General features: G+C 39.0%; 1 protein-coding gene and 1 pseudogene across 1 annotated transcript in view; one reads left to right on the forward strand and one right to left on the reverse strand.

Moving 5' to 3' along the window:
- The window catches only part of LOC139604387 (zinc finger protein ZFP2-like), a 521402-nt gene that overhangs the window by 492925 nt on the left and 5371 nt on the right, over window positions 1–23106 (reverse strand). The window lies entirely within an intron of this gene.
- LOC139604371 (synaptonemal complex protein 1-like) lies at window positions 194–22581 on the forward strand (annotated as a pseudogene).

The raw sequence follows: 23106 nt of genomic DNA on the forward strand, positions 1-23106 counted from the left end.
CCGATGGCCCCGCCGATGGCCCCGCGGCCGCCGCTCTGTCCGGCCGGGCCGTGCCCGGGCCGTGCCCCGCGAGCTCCGCTAGGCGGCGCCCCCGCCCCCGCGCTGAGGGGCCGCTGCCGCTTCCCGCCCTTCGCGCCCGCCCTCAGCGGCCGCCGGGAGCTGGGGCCGCTCCGCCCGCCCTTTTATCGGAGCCATGGAGAAGGAAAACCGCTTTAAATTGTTCATGCCGCCGCGCCTGAGCGCTGAGCAGGTGTCTGCGGGCAGATCCCAGGTGAGCGCTCGGCCGCGGGGGGGACAGTGCTGGGCCCGGGGAGTGCCCGGCAGAGCCCCGAGCTGGAGCACACACACACCTGCCCCTTGCCCCGGCACAGCCCCGGCCTGGAGCACACACACACCTGCCCCTTGCCCCGGCACAGCCCCGGCCTGGAGCACACACACACCTGCCCCTGCATGGGCCGAGACGGCTCCTGCCTACTCGTTTCTGGCATATGCACAGACATCTTCGGTTTGAATTTCAAAGACTTCTGTTGTTGTTTTCCATCAAAACTGAAGGGAATCATCTTCTCGAGCATCCGCTCTGTGCTGTAAGTCCGTGTTTGATGTGGGTAATTGAGCCCAGAGAGCGAGCAGGGCTCTATTGCCGGCCGGGGTCTGTGTACAAATCACAAACGGGACGGGACTGCTGAGGAACTGCCTTGAGCTGTTTTCTTTTCCAGCATCAGTCTCATTACATGGTGATGACAATGGGAAGATGCCAGCAGCTCACATCCCAGGCAGCAGACCAAGAACTTAATGTTACAACTTACTTTCAAAGGTTTTTGACCAATCACACAAAGCAAAAGCATATTGACAGTAGTTCTATCCAACCACTGTAAGCACAGGTACCTTTGGTGCAAACAATGCTTGCCTTTTTTGAATACAATACCTGCTGCTTGTAAGCCTTAAAACACAATGCACAGAGCTCCATTATTAAGCTTAGAACCTCCTAATATCTCGCTAGATAAACTTTTCTGTAACTTAGGGAGTTATTCTAGACAAGCGTTAATACACAGACCATTGTTCTATTTGCCCTTACTTTTCTACTTTTTAAATAATTTTTCTGCTGACCTATCTCATGGCTACTGCTTGGCTCTAATCACAGTTCTGCTGTCTCTGAGGTTGCCTTTTGCAGCTTTCCCAAACCCCTCTGATTTGATGGATTCCCACAGGCCCCATTCAGATGCTCGCACTGGTGTTGGTGTCTTGGTCTCACCAGATCAGGTGTGCAGGGAAAATGTTCTGTCCCCACACTGAGTTATGGGAATTCAACAAGTTATTTTTTCATGTTGAAGCTCCTTATGAAATATGTTGAGATTCAACAGGATATTCTGACAGCAGATGAGTTAGCTGTTTACAGGATGAACCTCTGTGACTTAAAAACCTTGTGAAAGGGTATTTTCATGCTGAAACATAATCAGATATAGTTTAGAAGTGCCCTTGGAAGCAAAGCAAAAAAGAAATGTCAACTACTGGTCTTCAAAAAAGTAATTTGTCTCCTTGAGTCCTTTGCCATGCACCAGGGCCCAGCCAGGCAGGAGCTGCTGAGTTCCCTGCATTGAAAGCTCCCCTTTGGCCACAGTCTATAAATCAAACTGCAGGACACCAACAGTTTGATCAACCACTGGGCAGGAAGAAGTGAGTTCCAAAGCCATTACCAATACCTTGGGCTTTGAAATTTGTAGGCAGCTGTTTTATTAATGACCAATTCTATTTCCACATCATCTGTAGGGATTTTTTATGGATTTTATAATTCTTCTTTACAAATGTACCCATAAGGAACTAATGTTTAAATTTGTGCAGGGTTTGAACAGATGCTCAGATGATGACTTTAAGCTGCCATTTGATGTGTCGAACCGTGGCGAAATCACTGATTCAGGTACGATTGGAATATTTGCCATGCACCTTCTTTAGATTTTTATGTATTGTCAAGGTTTAATTTTCATGAGTAGTCTCACAGTTTCATATCTGTAACTGTTAAATACAGTTTCACTGTTACTGTTTTTAGAAAGACATTGATCAAAATCTCTTCATGTTTCAGATACAATTTCACAGCAAGTGAAACTTTGCTCTGAAGTAGATGAAGAGGTCAGCTAAGTATCAACTCTGCACATCTAATTCCTTGGGGTCTTTTGAATTTGTTCCCAAACAGTGCCTAAAGCATTATTCAGTAGATATTTCAGGGCTAAAGGAAGTAGTTAAAAGGGAATAATGTTTTTTGTCTCCTGTTTAAAGCTGAATCACTTAGAGGAGATATTTGTGATTTAGTGAACACGCCTGGAAACAAATCTTTAAAAATTAAGGTGATTGCAATATTGCTGTTGTTCTTTCTTTGTTTGAAGTGCCTGTGAAGTCCATGAGCTTTAATTAGAGTAAGATTTAAACACTTGAGTATCCTTGTAGAACTGGTTCTGAATATTCTGTTGAGGGGCAGAAGGGTTGAAGTCAGAGTATTCTTTGGAAATCTGAAGTAGATTATCCCAATTGCCTTGTCTGGCTTTGTTTTATCTGTAAAACAATGAATTCAGTGGTTTCCAGCCTTGTCTGGCTTTGTTTTATCTGTGAAACAATGAATTCAGTGGTTTCCTCAAGCACTGGATTCTTTTGACAGTGTCTTTACCAGCAGATCTCTGCTTTAGCACAACTCAGTCCAGCTCATTTTTTTTGCAATAGCTTCTATACTTTGCAGCTACAAAACACTCTTTGCTACCACAAAATAAAACCCATTTCTTGCACTCTCCCTGCTGATTTTCATATCCCTGACAACTTTTTAGACTTTTTAATCCTAAGCTATTAAAGTACCATCAGGACTGGAACAAAACTGTGATGCAGCCAAAACAAGGATGGTGTTTGGGGGTGTTGTAAGTGAACCAAAGGGCCCTTTGGGCTCGTGTGTTGCTCTCCCTGCCTCGACCACTGGCCCAGCACTGCTTGTAGGACACTTTCAAGGTGTTCTAAGGGCACAAGGGGGGTGGTTTTCCTTCCTGCTGCGTGTGTGAGCAGAGAACTGCTGGGACACTTGGGTATTTGTAAATCCCTGGGTCCAGATGGGATCCACGCCAGGGTGAGGAGGGAGCTGGCAGATGAGCTTGCCAAGCCTCTCTCCATCATTTATCAAGAGTTGTGGCTCACTGCTGAGGTTCCAGATGATTGGACACTGGCCAGTGTGACACCCATTTACAAAAAAGGTAGGAAGGAGGATGCTGGTAATCACAGGCCAGTTAGCCTGGCCTCAGTGCCAGGTGAGCTAATGGAGCAGTTCATACTGAGTGCTATCCCACAGCACTCACAGGATGGCCAGGCTATCAGACCCAGCCAGCGTGGCTCTACGAAGGGTAGGGCATGTCTGACCAACCTGGTCTCCTTCTGTGACCAGGTGACCGCCTGGTGCATGCAGGAAAGGCTGTGGATGTTGTGTATCTGGACTCCAGCAGGGCCTTTGGCACTGTCTCCCCCAGCACACTCCTGGAGAAGCTGCAGCCCATGGCTTGGACAGGAGCACTCTGTGCTGGGCTCAGAACTGGCTGCATGGCCGGGCCAGAGAGTGATGGTGAATGGTGCTGCATGCAGCTGGCAGCCAGGCACCAGTGCTGTCCCTCAGGGCTCTGTACTGGGACCAGTTCTGTTCAATGTTTTTATCGACGACGGGGATGAGGGCATCGAGTCCTTCATTAGTAAATTTGCAGAGGGCACTAAGCTGGGAGCTTGTGGTGATCTATTGGAAGGAAGGAAGGAAGGAGGGCTCTGCAGAGAGACTTAGATCAGTTGGATGGATGGACAGAGTGCAGCAGCATGAAGTTCAATAAGTCCAAGTGCTGAGTTCCACATTTTGGCCACAAAAATCCCCCACAACGTTCCAAGCTGGGGACAGTGTGGCTGGACAGTGTTGAGGCAGAAAGGGCCCTGGGGGTGCTGCTGACAGCCGGTTGAATATGAGCCAGCAATGTGCCCTGGTGGCCAAGAAGGCCAATGGCTCCTGGCCTGCATCAGGAATGGTGTGGGCAGCAGGAGCAGGGAGGTCATTCTGCCCCTGTGCTGGGCACTGGTGAGGCTGCACCTTGAGTGCTGGGTCCAGTTCTGGGCCCTCAGTTTAGGAAGGATGTTGAGGTGCTTGAGCACATCCAGAGGAGGGCAGCAAGGCTGCTGAGGGGTTTGGAGCACAAGCCCTGTGAGGAACGTTTGAAGGAGCTGGGCTTGTTTAGCCTGGAGAAGAGGAGGCTTAGGGGTGACCTTATTGCTCTCTCCAACTGCCTGAAGGGAGGTTGTAGCCAGGTGGGGTCGGTCTCTTCCACCGGGCAGCACTGACAGAACCAGAGGACACAGTCTCAGGCTACAGCAGGGGAGGGATAGGTTGGATATTTGGAGGAAATTTTTCACCAAAAGAATAATGAAGCACTGGAATGCTCTTCCCAGGGAGGTGGTAGAATCACCATCTCTGGATGTGTTTATAAAAAGACTGGACATGGCACTTGGTGCTATAGCCCAGGTGTTGGGGCAGAGGTTGGACTCGATGATCTGAGAGGTCTCTTCCAACCTCATTATTCTGTGACTGTGATTCTGTGTGTGTTCATGGCAAGATCACAGGTACTCTTGGGCAAAGTCTCTGAAGCTGCTTTTACTTAACTCAGCAGTGTCTGTCAGAAGGAGAGGACAGAAATGGTGTGAAGAACCTGCTAGAAGGAATTTTGGCTTCACTGATAATTCTGACAAAACTTTATTGATTTTGGTGGACTGCAGTTATCCATGTCTTTAAGCCCATCTATTTGGTGATGTCTGAAGGGGGTTTGGGATATTTCATTGTATTTGTTTCTCCTGTGTGCTCTGTAAAGCCTTTTGATACATACATAGAGGATGCACAAAGATTTGTGCATCCTGTGCATAAACTTGGGCTACTGATCATATATCAACTTATATCACCATCTGTAGAAAAATATTACTCTTGTGATGTTTCTAAGAGATAAATCCATTATCTCCAACAGTATTAATTAGATATTATGTACTATTAATTAGATAGTATTTGAGATTAAATTGTGGAACCTGTTTCAATAGAATACAGGAACAATGAATGAATTGTTCTCAAAACTCTACAAAGAGGCTGAGAAGATCAAGCACTGGAAACTGACTGTGGAAACTGAATTAAACCAGAAAGAAAGAAAGCTCCAGGAAAATAAAAAGACTATTGAAGCACAGAATAAAGCCATTCAAGAACTGCAGGCCAGTATTGTATAGTATACATTCAATAAACAAAGTTAAGCGCTTCCTGATTCAGTATGACACTATTATTGATACAATTAAATCTTAAAGACTGTTGCAGTTTGGTTTGTGCCTTGAGAAAATGATTATTTTGAGAAGTTGCAGGCACCTGTCCTGTGTGAGTGTTTGTCTGAAGAATATACCTGTAAGTGTCTCATTTGCTGCTAAATTATTGTTCATTAATTATTGCATCTTTCATGCAAAAGATGACTCAGCATGTAATACCAGATAAAACAGACTTCTGTCTACTGATGCCCCAAATTACTTTTTCATGAGGGATTTGAGAAGTCAAAGTGCATTTCTAATCTATTTTTCAATAACAGTGTCTTTTTGCATTTGTTCCCTATGAAATTAGTTTGAAAATGAAAAACTCCATTTGAAACTGGAAGATGAGATATGTGAAAATAAAGATCTCTTGAAAGAGTAATAATAGAACCAAGTATATATTCTTGTGGTGGAAATAATCAGTTTCCATGTGGGCAGTTTTATGTAGCTGTGAAATTTTGAAGGTCATTTCCATTGTTACTCCTTAGGCACACAAAGTACTGTGCACTCCTGTGCAAACAGGATATTTTTTCCCTCCTTTAGAGCTGCTGCTTCGAGGCATCTGTGTAATGTGCTCAAGGAAACCTGCACTCGCTTCACAGAGAAGACCAGCAATTGTAAATGCTTTTTTAGCTTTTATTGATCAGAGTAAATGTACTTCTAGCTTGCTCTAAATTCACAAACAGAAGAAAGAAGAAGACATTTCTCGTGCTGTTCAGAGAAGTTCTCCAGTTGGGATCGACTGGATGTGGCTCTCAGAGTGAAAAGTGAATTTTAAGTGGCTCACAAAATTGGAAGTGAAGCCCCAGGTCTAACAGACTTTTGGTTTGTAATGCTGAATGCAGAGGGCTTTTGAAGCCAGTGAAATTGTTTGCTGAAAGGTGCCAGCCTGGGAGCTCTTTGGGTGCCCAAACAGTGACCCAGGGTTGAGGCTGTGCCCACAGCCCTGACTGGCCCTGGCAGCCGCTCCAGAGCAGGGCAGGGCTCCTCAAGGCTGCTCAGCCCATTGAAGGTTTGCAGGGCCATCCACACACTGGGAATATATTAAGACAGAAGAAGTGACACTTCATGCCTGTTTTTAGGCAGTAGAATCTACTCTAAATTCCCAGCACTCTCTAACAAATTTCCAGAGCTGACATTTCCTGTTTTCAGCCATCACACATTTATGGGGAGAAAAGGTCTTAACCCCAAGGTATAATGAGTAACTGGAATTCTTCTCATGAAACTGAGCAAGCCAGAACAGTTGGATAACTTAATGCAGTTTAAATTCTTGAGGTTTTAAAATATGTTCTTGATTGGAAGTTCTACTTTATATGCAATTTAGAATTGTTATTCTAACCATTAGAATTTTACTAACTTGATCCTGGATACTTAAGAAGTGTCTATTTCTTTTTAGCCTTAATTCTAGAAACACTTGTATATAGATGGACTGTTCTTTTTTGATAGCTGTTTCTTTTACTGTTCTCTTTTTAATTGTTTTCTTAGGAAAAAAATAATATCAATTACAAAAGTGAAAGAAGGAAAATATGGACATGGAGTGTTGCAATTTTCTAATGACAGCTCTGTGGTTATAGGTATCTGCTGATAGGAAGAAATTCAGTGCTAAACCCTAGATTACAGTTTAGAAATACTAACAGTGTTGATACATTATTATTCAACAGCATTAATGCTATATTAATTAATATGGTCACATCAACTGATCCAGAATTAGACTTTTCACAGAAAGAAATATCTTAGGAAGGAAATTTAAAAGCTGAGCTTGCTTAATGTTTCAATGAAATGCACATTTTCCCTAAATTCTGTAACTTTTGGCACCATGTTTCATAAGGACTTATTTAATAAGAATGGAGCTGATAATTCCTTTTTTAATTCATTTTGCTGATTAAGTATAATGACTTGGACAGCTGGCATTCTTGTTGAAAAGAAAAACTTTCTCATATGTTCTTGCTTTGATAGATGAACAGGAAAAGGCAGAAACAATACAACTGTATGAGGAACTTCATAGCAACATAGAAGTAAGTGACCGAGCTTGATGAAAGGAATGTGAGTTATGTGAGCTGAGCTGAGTTCCATGTTTATGTTGGGATACTGTTTGTATCCATCATGTGTGGGTATCATGTCATGTGTGATGCAGGAAGTTGGGTTTTCAGTCCCTTTTCAAGAATGATTTTTGTGTTCCATAAAACACATTCAATGGAGAAAGTGCAGCAGTGTGTGGGATGTGGATCCCTGTGATCTGTGGGATGGGTGCTTAGTGCTGGGTCACTGCCACAACTTCTGGCTTCTTTCTGGGCTCTGTTTCACCCACCTGCTGGTTCCTCAGAATGGCTGAGGTGGGCAGCAGCCCCTGGAGAAGTTCCAGGGTTTCCAGTATTGAACTTCAGATATTAAATTTTGTTTTTAGAGAATGACAGCGGCATTTGAAGAGCTTCGTGTGCAAGCAGAGAACGACAGATCGGAAATGAGTTTCAAATGTGAGAATTCAGTTTATTGTGTTTATGCAGCTGGCTCAATTTTGTACTTCATAGCTTGTGTTCCACATGCAGGGCCAGGGCAGACAGATGTGAAGGGCTGGAATGGTGAGCAGGTCACCCTGAGATACTGGGACCCTTCTTTTATTCATGCAGCCTTTGTTCACTGCCTGGCCCCTTCTGTTGCTGTTCCACTGGGCCAAATTTGGAACTTTATTTTTCAAACTGTCACTCAACATTGAAGTTTTGTCTGTGAAGTACAGTCTAGAGATCAATACCTATTTCACATAGTTGGTTTATTTAAATGATAATGCACTAGTGTATAGCTACAGAAACTTTAGCTAAATGCTCTCTCTCTGTATGTATAGCCTGGTGTGTTCCTGTTTCATTTTCACATGCTCTTTTCTGTTTGTATTTTGATTATAAAATCAAACATTGCCTCAACAATTACTCTTGGGAAACAAAAGGTACAGCTGTACAATTCCAAGCAATCTTAAAGTGGAAGTTGTATTGAACTTGGAATATATTTCAGCTAGAATGTTAACTGTGGATGTTACTGTATCTCAAAAGTAAAAGAAGAAGCAGAAAAAGTGGACAAGTTTGAAAAAGAATGCAAACTGGAAGTCAGTCAAAAGGAAAAGCAGGTTTGCTCATTTTACCATCTCATATGTAGAGCTTTATTTGTGACTAAAGGGGCAATGCAAGAGCCAAGAAGTGTTTCTGGGTATTAGTAAAAAAGACAAAATAACATCTGAAGCTGCATTTAAGTCAAATTCTGCTAAGTTTAGTGATCTTTCAGTACCTTTAGTCTACTGGAATTTATGGTTTGATTTTGAATTGGAGAACTTTTTTCTTTAGAGTAATGTGACTTGATCAATATTTGGCTAAGATTATATCTAGCCAAATATTTTCTATCTGTCTGTCTGTCTGTCTATCTATCTATTTAATCTAACTTGAATGACAGCAAAATGTCTGCTTATCATACCTGGGGTACAAATGAAAATTAACATCTGTCCCTTTTCCAGACTTCATGATGATATTTCTTGCATTTTTCTAGATTTCAGCTCTCACCATAGAGAGAGATGAAAAAGATGATGTCATAACAGACATCAAGGCTCAGCTGCAGACGTCACAAAATAAGATTGCTGACTTAATGGAAGCAAAATGTAAGAGTTCTGCCTGCTGTGTTTAAATGTAATTGTTTATAGAATTTAAATGTAATTGTTTATGATTGTTTATTTATGATATGTAATTGTTTATAGAAGCATAGGAAACAGGGTCATGATAGCTTTATTCTGTTGCTGGTTGGCAGCAGAATTTTGGGGCCTTGAAGGCCTTATTTTTGTTTGGAACAGGAGCTGCTCCTGTGGGAGCAGGACTGGCAGGGTCGTTTTTAGGGTGAGTCAAGCACTGAGAGCTTTGGAAGATTGCAAGGGGAAAATATGTTGCTTCAGTTTTGCAAATTTACAGTCAGGCAGATGTCACTGAGGAAACTTACTTTTCAGAACTTGATTTTCAATATTTTTAAGCCATCTATATTCAAATTTTATCTATTATTTTATACTATATGATGTCAGTACCATTGGTCTTTGTTAAATTCTTTAAATGTATGTAATTTTCCATTTTTGGCAGTACTTTTATATACATATATATAAATATATTTTTATATATTTTTAATATATTTATTTATATGTATATTTATATTTGTAATTTATATATTTATTTATATTTTTATATAATATATTTATATTTATATTTATATATACTTTTATAAATATCCTATTTTTAAAAATATTGACATCTTTTTTTGTTTAGTACATAATGAAGAAATGTTAAAGGAATTCCAGGTCAGTAAAGAACATTTGAGGGCAGAGCTGGAAGAGGCTAAAATGTCATTGCAAAAGGCAGAGGTACCCCTTGCTTATAGTTTTACAGTAGAAATAGACTAGAGGAGTATTTGCATCAATAATTATGGATACTTTAGACATGAAACAGCTGTAGCTGTTTGTTGCAAAACATGTTTAGAAATGATATCATGTCTTGAAGGTTACTCAAAAGAACTTGGAAACTGAGCTTCAGACTAGAGTGAAAACATTAATTCAGGTTACTGGAGAAAAGGAAGAGCAGGAGGAAGAATGTAAAAAAATGAAGGCTTTGCTTGCAGCCCTGACAGAGGAGTTGGAGACTTCTGTTGCCAATTTGAAAAGCTTGCTGCAAGAAGAGCAAAATAGGTAAATTAATGAGTTTCAATTCCAAGAGTGATCTTACAGGTTGCAGTCTATGACAAAATCAAGAACCATTGGAAATGAAGCTGAAATTTGGAGGTTTTTTCCACACAGTGGTCTAAATGCAGAGAATTGAATGTAAATTTTTTTGTTGGTGATAGTTGATACTGGTCTATAAAAAGTAAATTTTTGCCCCCTCCAACTTTCATAACTCTGTCTTTAAGAAATAGAGATTTCTGTAGGTATATATTTGTTTACTTTTATGTCTACTGTTCTGAGGTTGTAAAAGTGTAATTTGATATGTGTTGCAGGCAGATTCATCATCTGCCTGTTGAAAGGTAAATGTTCTTAAAGTGCTTGTGCTAAGACTTTGTCTTATTGTCCTTGAAGTTTCAAATGCAGTGAGTGCTTTGTACCCTACATTTGGGGTTTTTAATTTACCATTTTCTTAGATTAAAGAAATATGAAGATGATTCAAAGCTGCTTACCTTGGAGCTCCAAAAGAAATCTGCTGAACTGGGTAAGGCTTGTAGAAAGGCAGAAAATGAGCCAGGCAGTAATAAAAATGTTTTCTGCTGTTGTCTGGAAATGGACTGTCTCTAGCAGGTGGAGAAATGATTTTACAGTACCTGTACCTATCAGGAATGCCTGAATTTATTTTGACTCAGCTGATCCCTTTTCTTTGGGGGTCATTGGTACTGGCAGCAGCCAAAGGGCAGTGCTGTGCAGAGCTCCAATAGTGAGACCATTCCTGCATGAATTCTTCTGGAGGTAATTTTGGTTTCCAGCTAAGAGCAGCAGCACTGCAGGTGCCAGGAGTGACTTCTGCAGCAGAGATAAAACCCTCCCATTGAGGTTTCTGGGACCCTCCCCGTGCTGGAAGTGGAATGATGCTGGCAGGGGTTGTCTTTAAATATCATCAATGTGATATCCTGTGCTTTCTAGGGATGTGCTCCTTAGTCCCCAGAGTAAGAGCTCTGCCTTGCTGCTGAGAACTTGCAAAAAATACCAGCACTGTCAATGTGCACATAGAAACCATTTGGAAGTCAGTAACAACTGGTTTCCTTTCTCAGCAGATCCATGTGGTACCTTCAGCAGTTCAGATTTTTTTCTGGAACAATGCAGGTGCATCAATACTTGCAGAATACTCTAGTCTAACAGTCCATGGTTATTTGAAGCTATAATTGTGGGAAATAATAGGCTCTAAACTTTATTCAAGAAAAATATTTAGTTTCTCTTCAGATAGAGATTTGCTAATGTCTGACTCATTTTTCAAGTCTACATTTAGATTAAGTCATAAATTAGCTTTTCAGCTTCTTAACTTAATCCAACAAGTTTTGAGAACTGGGTATTGCAAAAGGGTAAATGTTTTATACTGCCTGCTAAATCTGAAAAATCATTTCTGTTCCATTAATTTTACATTCCATGTGCTGTAGAAGAGATGACTAAAGTAAAATGTGATAAAGAAGTGCAACTTGAAGAGCTGTCAGAAACTCTGGTAAATATTCATTTTATTAATCTCATGGCATTTGCTCTTCATATGAAATTCCTCTTGCTTTGTAAGGATCTTAAATGTCATAAATAAACACCATCTAGTCTACCTTAACATTTCTACTAAACTTTCTCACACACAATTTCAGTGTTCTCTTTGAAGAACTTTTTTATTGCCACTGTTTTTCTTGTCTCCTGTGCTTTTGGTTTTTCTTGTCTCCCATGGTTTTGGTTTTCCTTCTCAAGGTTTTTGTTATTTCCTTCTTTGTTCATGCCCATTCAAATGCCACTCCCTCTGGATATAAAGTTTTCCCATTTGTTCTTCCTTACAGGAAGGTAATTAGCTCTGGCCTCTGTGAACCCTGCTGTACTGTGACACAGGCCCATTTTCTGTCACAGAAGTCTCAGCTATATGAAATACACTCTGAACAGAGGTTTCATTATGATTTTATATTTACAAGCCTAACAAGAATCCATATCAACTCAAGTTAAGATAGTGGGAAATCAGGTGTGCATTTCACTGTGTTTGTTTGTTGTTCTAATCTATGCATTGAGTGTTCTGAACTGAGTTTCACTCATTTTCTAAAATGGGCAAATTGGAGGACTTTGACTGAAGAAGAGTCTTGAGGCTACTGTAGAAAATATGCAGAGAGAGAAAAATGTGGCGAGAGCAATGAAAATGCTCTCCAGATGAGAGAGGTCTGAAGTAGGGCAATAGTAACATGTTTTTAGAAATAGTGAAGGTACACATCATGACTTGGACACAAGTTTATGCATAAGAAACAGCACCCAGAGCAGTGTCCCACCCTAATTTTGCAGCCCAGGTAATTGAACTCACAGCAGGGGACAGACATGAACAGCACTGGTGTCACAGTTCACTGTCTCACAGCACTTCCAGATCCCAGCAGAGACTGGAAAGATCCAACCTGGATAATCCATGCCATGGATGTTGTTGGGTTCTTCTGAAAGCCTTGTGCTCTTAGTTCATGTCTGATAACCTCCAGCAGTTGGAGTTTGCACATGGATACTCAAAACTCTTCCTTTTCATTTTGCAGAAAGAATTCCAGGATTTGAAAGCACAGCTGACAAGTACAGCTGAGAAGGAACAAGATTATTTAAAGCAGCTTGTGACTCTGAAAACAGATCTTGAACAAGAGGCGTATGACCATTTTGAAAATATAATATTTAATTCGTTTTGGTGGAGCTGCTTTAATCCACAGTGAAATGAACTAGGATTGTTTTCTAATCAAACTTTTCAACCACATATATGCCATTAATTCTAGACTTACATTTCTAAATTCCACTTTCTCTATTTGTATGTATTCTATGGCATATGTAGTTGTTCCATATCTCTTTGACTTATTTAACAAGAAGAGAAAGTTTCTGACTTCATTGTTAATCTTGCTTTGAACTACATCTACTTCTCTAACCATTAGATTTATATAAAAGTTGACTCTGATTTTCTTTCCTTCTTCTGTCACCTTTTTACATCTCTCTGACTCTGCTGCAAAGCTTATATTTGTAGATAAAGGCCTGGACTTCTTTCAGCATGGAATAAGACTTGATAAATGGGTATGTTTAATTTAAAAGGAGATTTCAAAAGGCATCTTCTTATTCCTCTTGGCCATTTGTTTGAAATTAGGTTAAGGAATGAACAACTAACAGTGTATCTCAGTAAGCTTTCACTAGAGAAAGAACAAACAGCACAAGAGAAAAATGCTGTGGCTGCAGAAGTCAAGAAACTGCAAGAACAACAAGAGGCAAGTTGTAAACTTCCAGGTTTCATGAAAGGACAATACTCAATTTGACAAATGACTCAGTTTTACAAATTAGATGATGAGCTGCAACATGACTTGGGTCTGTAGAGTACCTGAGCTGTTTTTTGTGTTTGAGTTGGAAAGGAAGTGTATTTACACTTGTGAGCAAGGCAGGTCAGTGTGCTTTGGATGGCTTTGAATTTTTTAAGAAGTCACTTTGAATTTTAATTCTTTGCTGACACATGGGTCTTTATTTAGGATAGTAAGAAAAAAGAAGAAAATACAAAGCAGTTAGTTGAAAATCTAGAAGAGGCAAATAGCCAGCTAAGGCAAGTAAAAACAAATATTAATAACTGATATTGTGAAAGGAAGTAGACTCAAATAGTTAGTTGTGTTCAAATGCTGCTTTCTGGGATTTTTTTGATTAATGTTTTTCTAGATTATATAGCTAAACAGAAACTATTGAGAATTGCTGTTGGCCAAGTAGAAATTTTCTCAGATTAGAAATACCAATTGCTGCAGGAACAGTGTTTGCCATCATTTTGTATTACATAGTAGGAGCTGTCTTGTTGTGCATTAGACACCTCAGGTGAGAAGGCAATGAAAATGGAAGGTGAAGGTTATGGATTAAATGTGACAAGGCAAAACTGGGTAAGAGTTACTCTCTGTATCACCAGTTCAATAGACAGGCAGCTCCCATGTTTCACAGCTGCATTGCAATAGTCCAGGTGAGGATGTATTTTCCTTGGCTTAGCTGGAACATCTTTTCCTACTTCAAAAAAGTATGGACAGTTCACACATTGACTTACTGGGCATGTTGCTGCATTTTAAGAACATTTTCATTGAGCAGCTTATGAAGTTCCCATCAACATTAGCAGCTCTTTTTAGAAAATAAAAGAAGGGTTTCTTAGAAGTACTGAAAATAAGTTAAAGGCAAGAAGGAAATATTTACTAATGCTTGTTAATTTGGCACTTAGAAATGAACTGGAGTCTTGGAAGGAGAAAATGGCAAAGACAGGTGAAGAGATGAGAAGTACCCTGGATGAAAGAGAAGAAAATGTATGTCATGTGTCATGAAAATATCTTACAGAACCTGTAGGAGAGCATTAAATGTAAAATCTGTGTTGGGATTTTTCTGCAAAGCTCTGCCTGGGGGATGTGATCTCTGCCAGAGGTTTCTTCTCTCTCAGCTGCTGCCAGCTGTGCCATTGTGTGTGCCCATGCTGAGCCCTGGTATTTCAAAAGACAAGCACAGTCACGGGGATCTTCACTCTTTGCTGCAAGTTTCATATTAAAGATTTGGTTCTTTTCAGGCAAACAGAGAACCTGCTTTTCTGATTTTTCATATACCCACACAGTGATGGATGGGCTCTGGATTAGCTTTTTATATGTAGTGTGAGTTTTAGCTTAAATAGATTCAAACATTTTTACTTTTCTTTCTGTTGGTTCAAAGCAACCTGGGGTTTTTAGCAAATTTCAGAATTTCATTGTAACAGTCAAAGATTTACAATTGTCATTTCAGGTGAAGAGTACTGAAAATGAAATTTCAAGAAAGGAAAACCATTGAAGATTCTAGAAAATAATTGGGACAATTCATTTTTTCATGGATGTAGGGAACTTCCTACAAGTGTATTTTTAAATTGTGAAGATATTGGGGATTTTTCTTCTTCTTTCTTAAGTCTCTAACAACTAAGGAACTGGTTCACTGCTATTATTTAACATCTTGTGGTACTTTATGGCTAAAACTCTGATTATTCTAACATGTCAGCTGGTGTTGCAGTCCCATTGGAACAAACCAGACTGGTGCAAGTGCAGGTTTGAGAACATTTACAGGAATTGCTCACATAGGGAGTCATTTGTAGAACTTACTAATGAATGTCTGAAATCTCTCTTTCAGATGAACAATTTAAAGAAGCAGGTGGAAAATAAAACCAAATGCATTGAAGAGTTGCAGCAGGAGGTGGGTAGAGATTTTCATTTCACAAATACATAAACACATTATATTTTGGGTTGCCTTTTCAGCAGGTTTGTGTCTGCTGTGATATCTTTAGATCCACCTATGTAATTTAAAAATTCTCCTTTCTTATCCTAACCCTGAGCAAATTAGGGAGTCATCTCAGGAATCACTTGATTTGTTAAATGTGCCTTAATTTGAAAAGAGCAATTACAAAAATAATATCTTTAATAAACTTAATTTTTCATTTAGTGCATGGTGTTATTTTTGTACTTGTAATAAGTATCTCAGTTACCACTTGTAGAAAATAATTCTGCACTGGCACAAACTGTAGTAACTTCACTGTAAAAATAAAGAACTTGTATTTTTTGTCATGACATCTTCACACCTTCTGTCAGCAGCATCTTAGTTGTAATTCCCATTCTGCACCTCATTTGTTATTCCCTGCTCTTGCTCAGGAGGAGCCTTTCTTAAGGTCATGAAGAAACAGTAATTATCACAGAAATTAGTTGAACATTCATTTGTTTGAAGAATTGTTCTGGAACCTGAGCTGCACAACAGAGAGTTATTTGCCTGATGAGAGCTGGAATTTCTTGATGCAGTTAAACCATTACATAATTCTATTTACTTATTAAGGTACAGTGCTTGTTTTGTTTTATTTCACCAGAATAAGGTGCTGAAAAAGAAACTTACTGCAGAAAGCAAGAAAAGCAATACTTATGAAGGGAAGGTAGGTTTAAATAACATCATGTAGAAGATGAGGTGAGTGTTTTTAAGTGCCACTGTAAGTAATGATAATACTTGTTCAATACGTTCTGAGCTGCTTTGGGATCTGGGATACAGACTTTGCAGGAATGAGCTCACAGTTTTTAGAAGATGCTTCCATTTGTAATCATTGGGCACTGACTGTTGGACATTTAAGAGATGGATTCACATTGCAATTAATGATGTTTCTAATCTGTTCCTTTTTTTTGTTCTTTTGTTGATAGTGGACTGAACAGGGTTCAGCAACCTCATTGTAACAGAAAAGCATTTAAAAGACATATACATCTATGTATATATATATATTACTTTTTTAAGGCTGTTCTTTAAATGTGTTCTGCAGTGGCAATCCCTCTGATGGGAATATTGTGTCCAGCTTTGGGTACTGCACTTGAAGAAAAGTGGACTTCTTTGAGGATATTCATATGATAACCTTAAAAGGAAAAACTGTAATCAAAATGCACAGCTGGGAGAAAAATGTACCATAAAAGCTGTGAAAATCTGATACAGATTTACAAGAGAGGGAATCAAATCTCCATCTGTATTTGTTTTTTTCTGAGGCATTCACAGCATTTAGGGTGACTGCTTAGGGCAGTCTTCCCCACTGGGCTGTTGCCATTCTTTCTTTGAGTATTTTCCAACTCACTTCAGGCCAAAGTTCAACTTTTTATTAAAAAAAAGCTGAACTTTTAAATAGGAAACACTTTAATCATATACCTGAACAGTAACAGTGTGTTTGTGCTCAAAAACAAGAGGTAAGAAAAAATCATTAACACAGTAATTCCTAAACAAATAACAGCAGCAATTCTGCATTCTCAAAAGGTGAATAAATTGCAGTTAGAGATGGAAAATATGAACAAGCAACATAAGGAAGCAGTTGACATCTATCAAAAAGACATAGAAACAAGAAAAGGAAATGAAAATAAACTTCGTGAAGAGGTGAGAGGTGTTAATTTTTACTGCAATTTAATTTTTTTTAATTTAAAATGTTTTTATGAAGCTTTATTGGCCAGAGTCCTTGCTCTTCCATTTCAGACATGAATGGAATTTGTGTATGCCTGTGAGCAAAGCTTCAGTACATGAGGTGCTTAGGCTGACGTATTTGAATATGTCTTTGAAAATAAGAACTCCATTAAAACTTCTTGCTTTCAAGATATAGTTCAAAGAAATTCCAACCTTGGTATAAAGTCAGCATAGTTAAATTAGATTATAACTTCTCCCATATTAGTATTTTTCTGCCCACACTTTTTTTTTTTGATGGCAATGCTAAGAAATGTTAGGGCAGAGTGCTTGAAATGGCCTTTTGGTTTGAAGTGAGCTTGCCTGCCATGGCTGTACCTTTGATCTTGCCCATTTTAACAATCTGCAGAAAAGATGAGGGATTTGAAAGGGATCTGAAAAGCAAATAAAGCCCAAGTGGGACTGCAAACTTTGCACCCACAGGGGACAGAAGAAATTAAGATTAAAAAGAAATATATGGTTATGTTGATGAATGAAATGCAATTTATTACTGACAGGTAGAAAAGATGAGGTTGCTTTGTGATGAAACAGCAATGATACAGAGAGAAACTGATGCCAGATGTCAGCACAAGATAACTGAGATGATGGCACTGATGGAAAAGCACAAGGGAAGAGATTTTCCTGCTTGCTGTGGTTTGCAGTGTGTGATACCATGTTAACAGCATGTTTATAACTTGTGATACCACGTTCATGACCTTTCCAAAGCAGAAACAGGCCTGAATCTGGGAAAAGGAAGCTGAACACATGCTGGACTTTGCATCATCTAAAATCAAATTCATTTGAAGATTTTCAAAAGATTCCTATGGGCAGATAAATTCCATTCATCTAAACTTCTGGGATTTTTAGATTTTTTTCAGTTCAGGCTTCCTTTGATACCATCTGAGTGCAATATTTTTCAGTATCAGTTTGGCTCTTTCTCTGAGATGCCTTAGTGACTGTCAGCAGTTTAGCCTGACACATTTTAGTTTTCCTTTCTGTTCCTCTATTTTGCAATATCTTTAGCAGATACATTAATAAAGATGGCACAGCTGGCTCTTAGTGCTGAGCACATATTGCTGCACAGAAATCAAGCACTCTCTGCCAGTCCACAAAATAATACTTGAATTGAGCATTTTCTGGTTTACAGTTTCTGCAGAAGCATCAATGAATCTTTTCTTTCTGAATCTTAAGAGCCTGGTTTGAAAGATGATGTTTTAAGACTGGATAACTCTATAATTGTAACATTTAGTCACATGTTTTGAGTTTGTTGTTGGTTTGGGTTTTTTTAACCCAGAATGAATATGATAAAATGGTTGAAGAAAAAGATGCAGTTAAAAGTCTATAAAATGAAACAGCAAAAGCAGTTCTCATCAGCAAGAGCACTGGTAAGGAGTACTTTCCAATGTTCAGTAATTCAGTGAAGGGGCTGATGTCCTTGTGGAGTGGTTTTATACTGGCTAAGGGCCAGGCACACACAACAAAAACATTCACTCATTTTTCTCTGCTGTAGTTGAGCAGAGGAGGGGAAAGAAAAATTCAAGTTGAGATAAGGATTAGGAGAAAAACACTTTGAGGGTAAAGCAGATTCAAACTTAAATAGCATCAAAAATTTTATTATTAATAGAATTAAAAATGGATAATGAGAATTAAAATAAACCTTTAAAACACCTTTTTTCCCAATCCCTGCCTCTTGCCCACTGACAGCACAGAGAGACAAAAGATGTGATCTTCAGTCAGTTTGTGACTTCTAAAAATCTTTTTTCAGGTTGCTTAGAGAGTTTCTTTTTCCTGCTGTGCTCTGGGGTCTTTCCCACCAGAGACAGTTCTCTGGGAACTTTTCCAGTGTGGTTTTAATTTTTGCCAGTAGCAGTCCCACCCAAGCTGCTGCAGCAGATCTTATTCTGGGCACTAAAAACTCCAAATGTTTCTAGAAATGAATTGGAGTAGCAGTGTGTTTGTGTCTGCTCTTGCAGATAGTGTGTCATGCTCTGACTTCCCACTTGGAATAGGAAACTTTTGTTTTAAATATTTCGATTGTGCCCTCTCAGCCCTGTTCTCCCAAGTGTTTTAAGGTCTTACCTTGAACATTTCTGATCAAGTTCCTGTTTCTTATAGTGCTTCAGTCTTTTTAAACAAGCTAAAGCAAAGCTTCAAGTGTAGGGCTGAAAAGCAAATAGAATTCTCTTGTGTATCTAATGAGTGTCCCTGTTAATTACTGTCTCACTTGGGACTGTTTTCTTTTTTCTGGGCTGTGCATAGTTAACCCTGTCCTTTATTTAATGGTTTGTAGGAAAATGAGCTGTCATGTTTGAAAAGTGAACTGGCCTCCCTTAAGGAACAACTGAAAGCAGAAATTGAAGAGAAGGTGGAGTTTTTTATTCACTGTGCAGTGGGGGTGAGAGGTGTGGCCTGGGCTTGTGCTGTGGGAGGAGTTGGATAAGAAATGAAACTGAACAGAAAAACAGGGACTTTTGAATGCTGGGGTTGTGCTAAACCTGGTCATATATTTGTGTGAACTGTATAAGAGTCTGTGATTATAGATTATATATAAATTAACAAACAACAAAACAAAACTCTCCTTTAGTTTAGTTAATTTTAACTAGCTAAAGCAAAAAAGTTCCCTAAACTGTAGGGGTTTTTTTCAGTGACTTTTGAATGCTGACGTTGTGCTAAACCTGGTCATATTTTTGTGTGAGCTTTGTAACAGTCTGTGATTATAGACTGTGCTCTGTAATTACACCAAGAAGATTTTTAACAACTGAATTCAAAGAAATATTTCCTTGCTGTCACATAACTCTTTTATAGGAGAATCTTGTAAAAGAGCACTCTCACAGTATGATTCCTGAAAGTGAAAAGAAACACAAGGTAACTTCAACTTTGTAATTGCTTTTAGAATTTGGTAGTGTTTATATGTGTAGAATCAATTGAAGTGCCATGATAATTTATTTGCATTCAACAAAAGACATTGGAATGCTTTGGACTTCAAACTTTTTAAAGATAATAAAAATTTATGTTCCTGGGACTCCTAAACCTTGTTTAGATCTATACAGTGAATCTACTCATGTAAAAATAGAAAGTCTCCAAATTATATTCCTAAAATAAAAAAGATAAAAATAAAAAATATCTCCTTCAGTGCAGGAAGCCCCTTGGGCAGTCCAACACTGAAGTTTTGTAGCTCCTAACAGTGAATTTTTCTTGTTGCATTTTTCTGCCTGTGTTTCTTACTTCTCTGTAGATGATTTTTTTTTTCCCCCTGGGATAAGAAGGGATTTTAAAGGGTCCTACCATTCCATGGAGATATTAGACAGCAGTTTCTGGAAGGGCTCCCACTGTGTAATTTTTCTTGCTCAGTTGTTGATTTTTTTATGTCTCTGGAATTGTTTTACTCAGTCTTAAAAGTGTCCATTTGTAAAGGCACTTTTCCTCTATGGAAGAGAACAAAGCTGATCTAGCTGTAAAAATGGTCAAAGTGTCAAAGTAGTCCTGACTGCAGAACTTACCCTTCTTCCCTGTCAGGAGTTCACTTGTGGTTTTCATATTGGAGCAATGGAATCCAGCACCACTTTGATGTTATCTGTCTGAAAAAGGACTGCACTGGACCATTCAAGGCTTCTCAGTTTAACTTCTAGTGAAAAGACTATTTTAAGTAACACCAATCTTGTTATAGCTATCAATCTTTCTCTGAAAGCCTTTTCCTGCACTTTTGTTTGTTCCCATTTTCTTTGATGTTTGATATGGTCCACATGTAGTGGCTACAGTTCAGAATAACCTGAATTTCTGCAGATAAGCATGAAGAACTGAAATACAATGTGCCATGAAACTCAGCTCTTCCATAGCTTCCCCTTCATTCTCCTCATTTGGCAACAAAAATAATATAAAAAATGCTATTTCCACCCCACCCCACTTTGTTTGGGTCACTGCTTCGTGTTTGGATGGAAAGAGAAGAGTTCCACCATTTCTCTCAGGTGAATTCTTGGACACTCAGACTGTAAACTGGCTCCTGAGTTTGGCTTTAGATTCCATTCTTGCCCCATAAAATAAAATCTAAAAATAGAAACGTTTTCTTTCCCAGACATATGCTATAAAGACTCCTCCAATGGATAAAATGCACAGTGGAAGAAGCACAAACCTGCCTTCAGAGCAGAGCAGCAGGAAAAAGCAGAAAGTGCTTGTGCAGCTGGACACTCAGTCAGACAGCTCTGAGCACACTGACCTCCTGGTAAGAGTCAGAGAGCAAATCCTGTGCTGAGCACTTCTTTGTGCTCACTGCTGGCTCTGAGAATGAAAATAAACAGTTTGGGCTTCCACATTCAAGCCAATATTTATGTGTATATTTTTAATTGATTGGTTCTTTCTGGAATTGTATGTACATAATTAACATGCTTTTTATTGAACTGTTTTGCCTTATAATGACATCTTAATTTTTTTTATTTTTCATAGTTTAATATCCTTAGGGGGAAAGAAAAAGTAGTTTTTAATATAGTGTGAGTAAGTAACTTTTTCATTTATTAGAGCATAGTCTCGGAAGAAGAAATGTTTAAAAATTTGTACAAAGATTGTCCACAAGCTTCACAATTACATTCCACAGCACCAAAAAAGGTATGTTAGCCTTTCCTAAGATTAAAGCAAGCAGTTAATCAGATTGTTTACAGAAACTAAAGGATGGCTTTATTTTCCTTCCTGGACCCCAGCTCCATCCAGTGTGAAATCTCCAGGCTCTGCTCGGAAACTCAAACCCATGAGGAGAATGCGCGAGGCGGGCTGGGCTGCGCTCTCCAAAATGGACAGGAAAAGGAAAATTAAAGATGTTGTAAAGTTCTTTGCTTGAAATGCAGAAATACCCAGTGCCCTGGCATTGCTTGCAGGGTTGTTTTTCTCTCAGAGTTAGTGCTTTGTTGCATTTTTCTGTCATACTCAGTGTGTTCAATACTGTGTTCATTCCTTTACACATATGAACTTTATAGATCTATAACTGCAACCCCTGCAGAGCCTTTTCCACCTTTCCTCCCTTGTGCTTCAAAATGTTGGGACAAAAATTGGCCAATTTTAAATTCTGAAATAAATAGAACTGCATAGAAAGTTGTTTCAAAGCTGTTTCTGGCATTAGAAAGTCTGGTTTTAAAGAACTTCTGTTCTTTTAAATTTACTCCATTTTTCTTAACACATAAATACATAGTGGAAGAAATGTTGCTGTTCAATGTATGTTCTTTTACCTGAAGTCCTCTTGCTTTTTCCTGCATTTTAATGGCTGTTAGACCTGTCTTTTTAGACTGTTTTGTTTTCAGTATGTTAAAATGGTTTTGAAACTTCTAAAATTGCAGTAGAATTGCTTGTATTTAAAAAGATTTCAGCTTCATAAGGAGTAAAAGATGCACGGTGTAAGATCATGAAAACAATGTTAAGATGCCATTAAATTGTTTATCTGAAATATCAAGTATGGGACTATTTGTTATTGCTTTAAATATTTGAACACAGACAGAAATCACCCACCAGCTTTCCTAGGGACCAGCAGAAGTCCAAGGATAGATTAGAACATCTATTTCTGTATTAATCCTTGATTAATCTTGGTTTCACAACAGCGACAAACCCTACTTCAGAGCCTAGACATAACAAGAAAACTACATGTTAAAATATAATGCAAAATCAAAAATCCCAAATGCAGGTGAAGTGGGAAGCAAAATAGATTTGTTTTCTTCTTTTTGTGTAGTCTTAGGGATAGGCCAGTAGTTTGGGTTCCTTATGTTGAGCTGTTGAGCAGCGATGTAAATGAGATTTGTTATTGTATGTAGCTAACAAATATTGTGCAGAGATCTGGAAGAATCTGCTGTGCTTTCCCCATGAGCACTTGAAAGTGAAAAATGGAAGTTTGTACTGCCCACTTCTGGACTCAAACAGTAACTAATCAACTAGAGCCTTGGTATTTCCTAGGGACATGAATCCATGGGATATCACAGAATTCTCCTGATCCTGTGAGTGTGTCCTGTGAGGTGCTGTGTAAATCACCTGAAAAAGTACAAAAATATTGCCAGCAACACTGCAGAAAGCTTGCAGGAAATGCAAGCAGCAGGGAAGGGTGTAAAATCCCATCTGCCCGTTTCTGTGCCTGATTTTAT

Source organism: Agelaius tricolor, unplaced genomic scaffold, assembly GCF_023055355.1.
Source record: "Agelaius tricolor isolate 1412-34295 unplaced genomic scaffold, bAgeTri1.0.p SCAF_50, whole genome shotgun sequence".
In the NCBI taxonomy this organism is placed as follows: Eukaryota; Metazoa; Chordata; class Aves; order Passeriformes; family Icteridae; genus Agelaius; species Agelaius tricolor.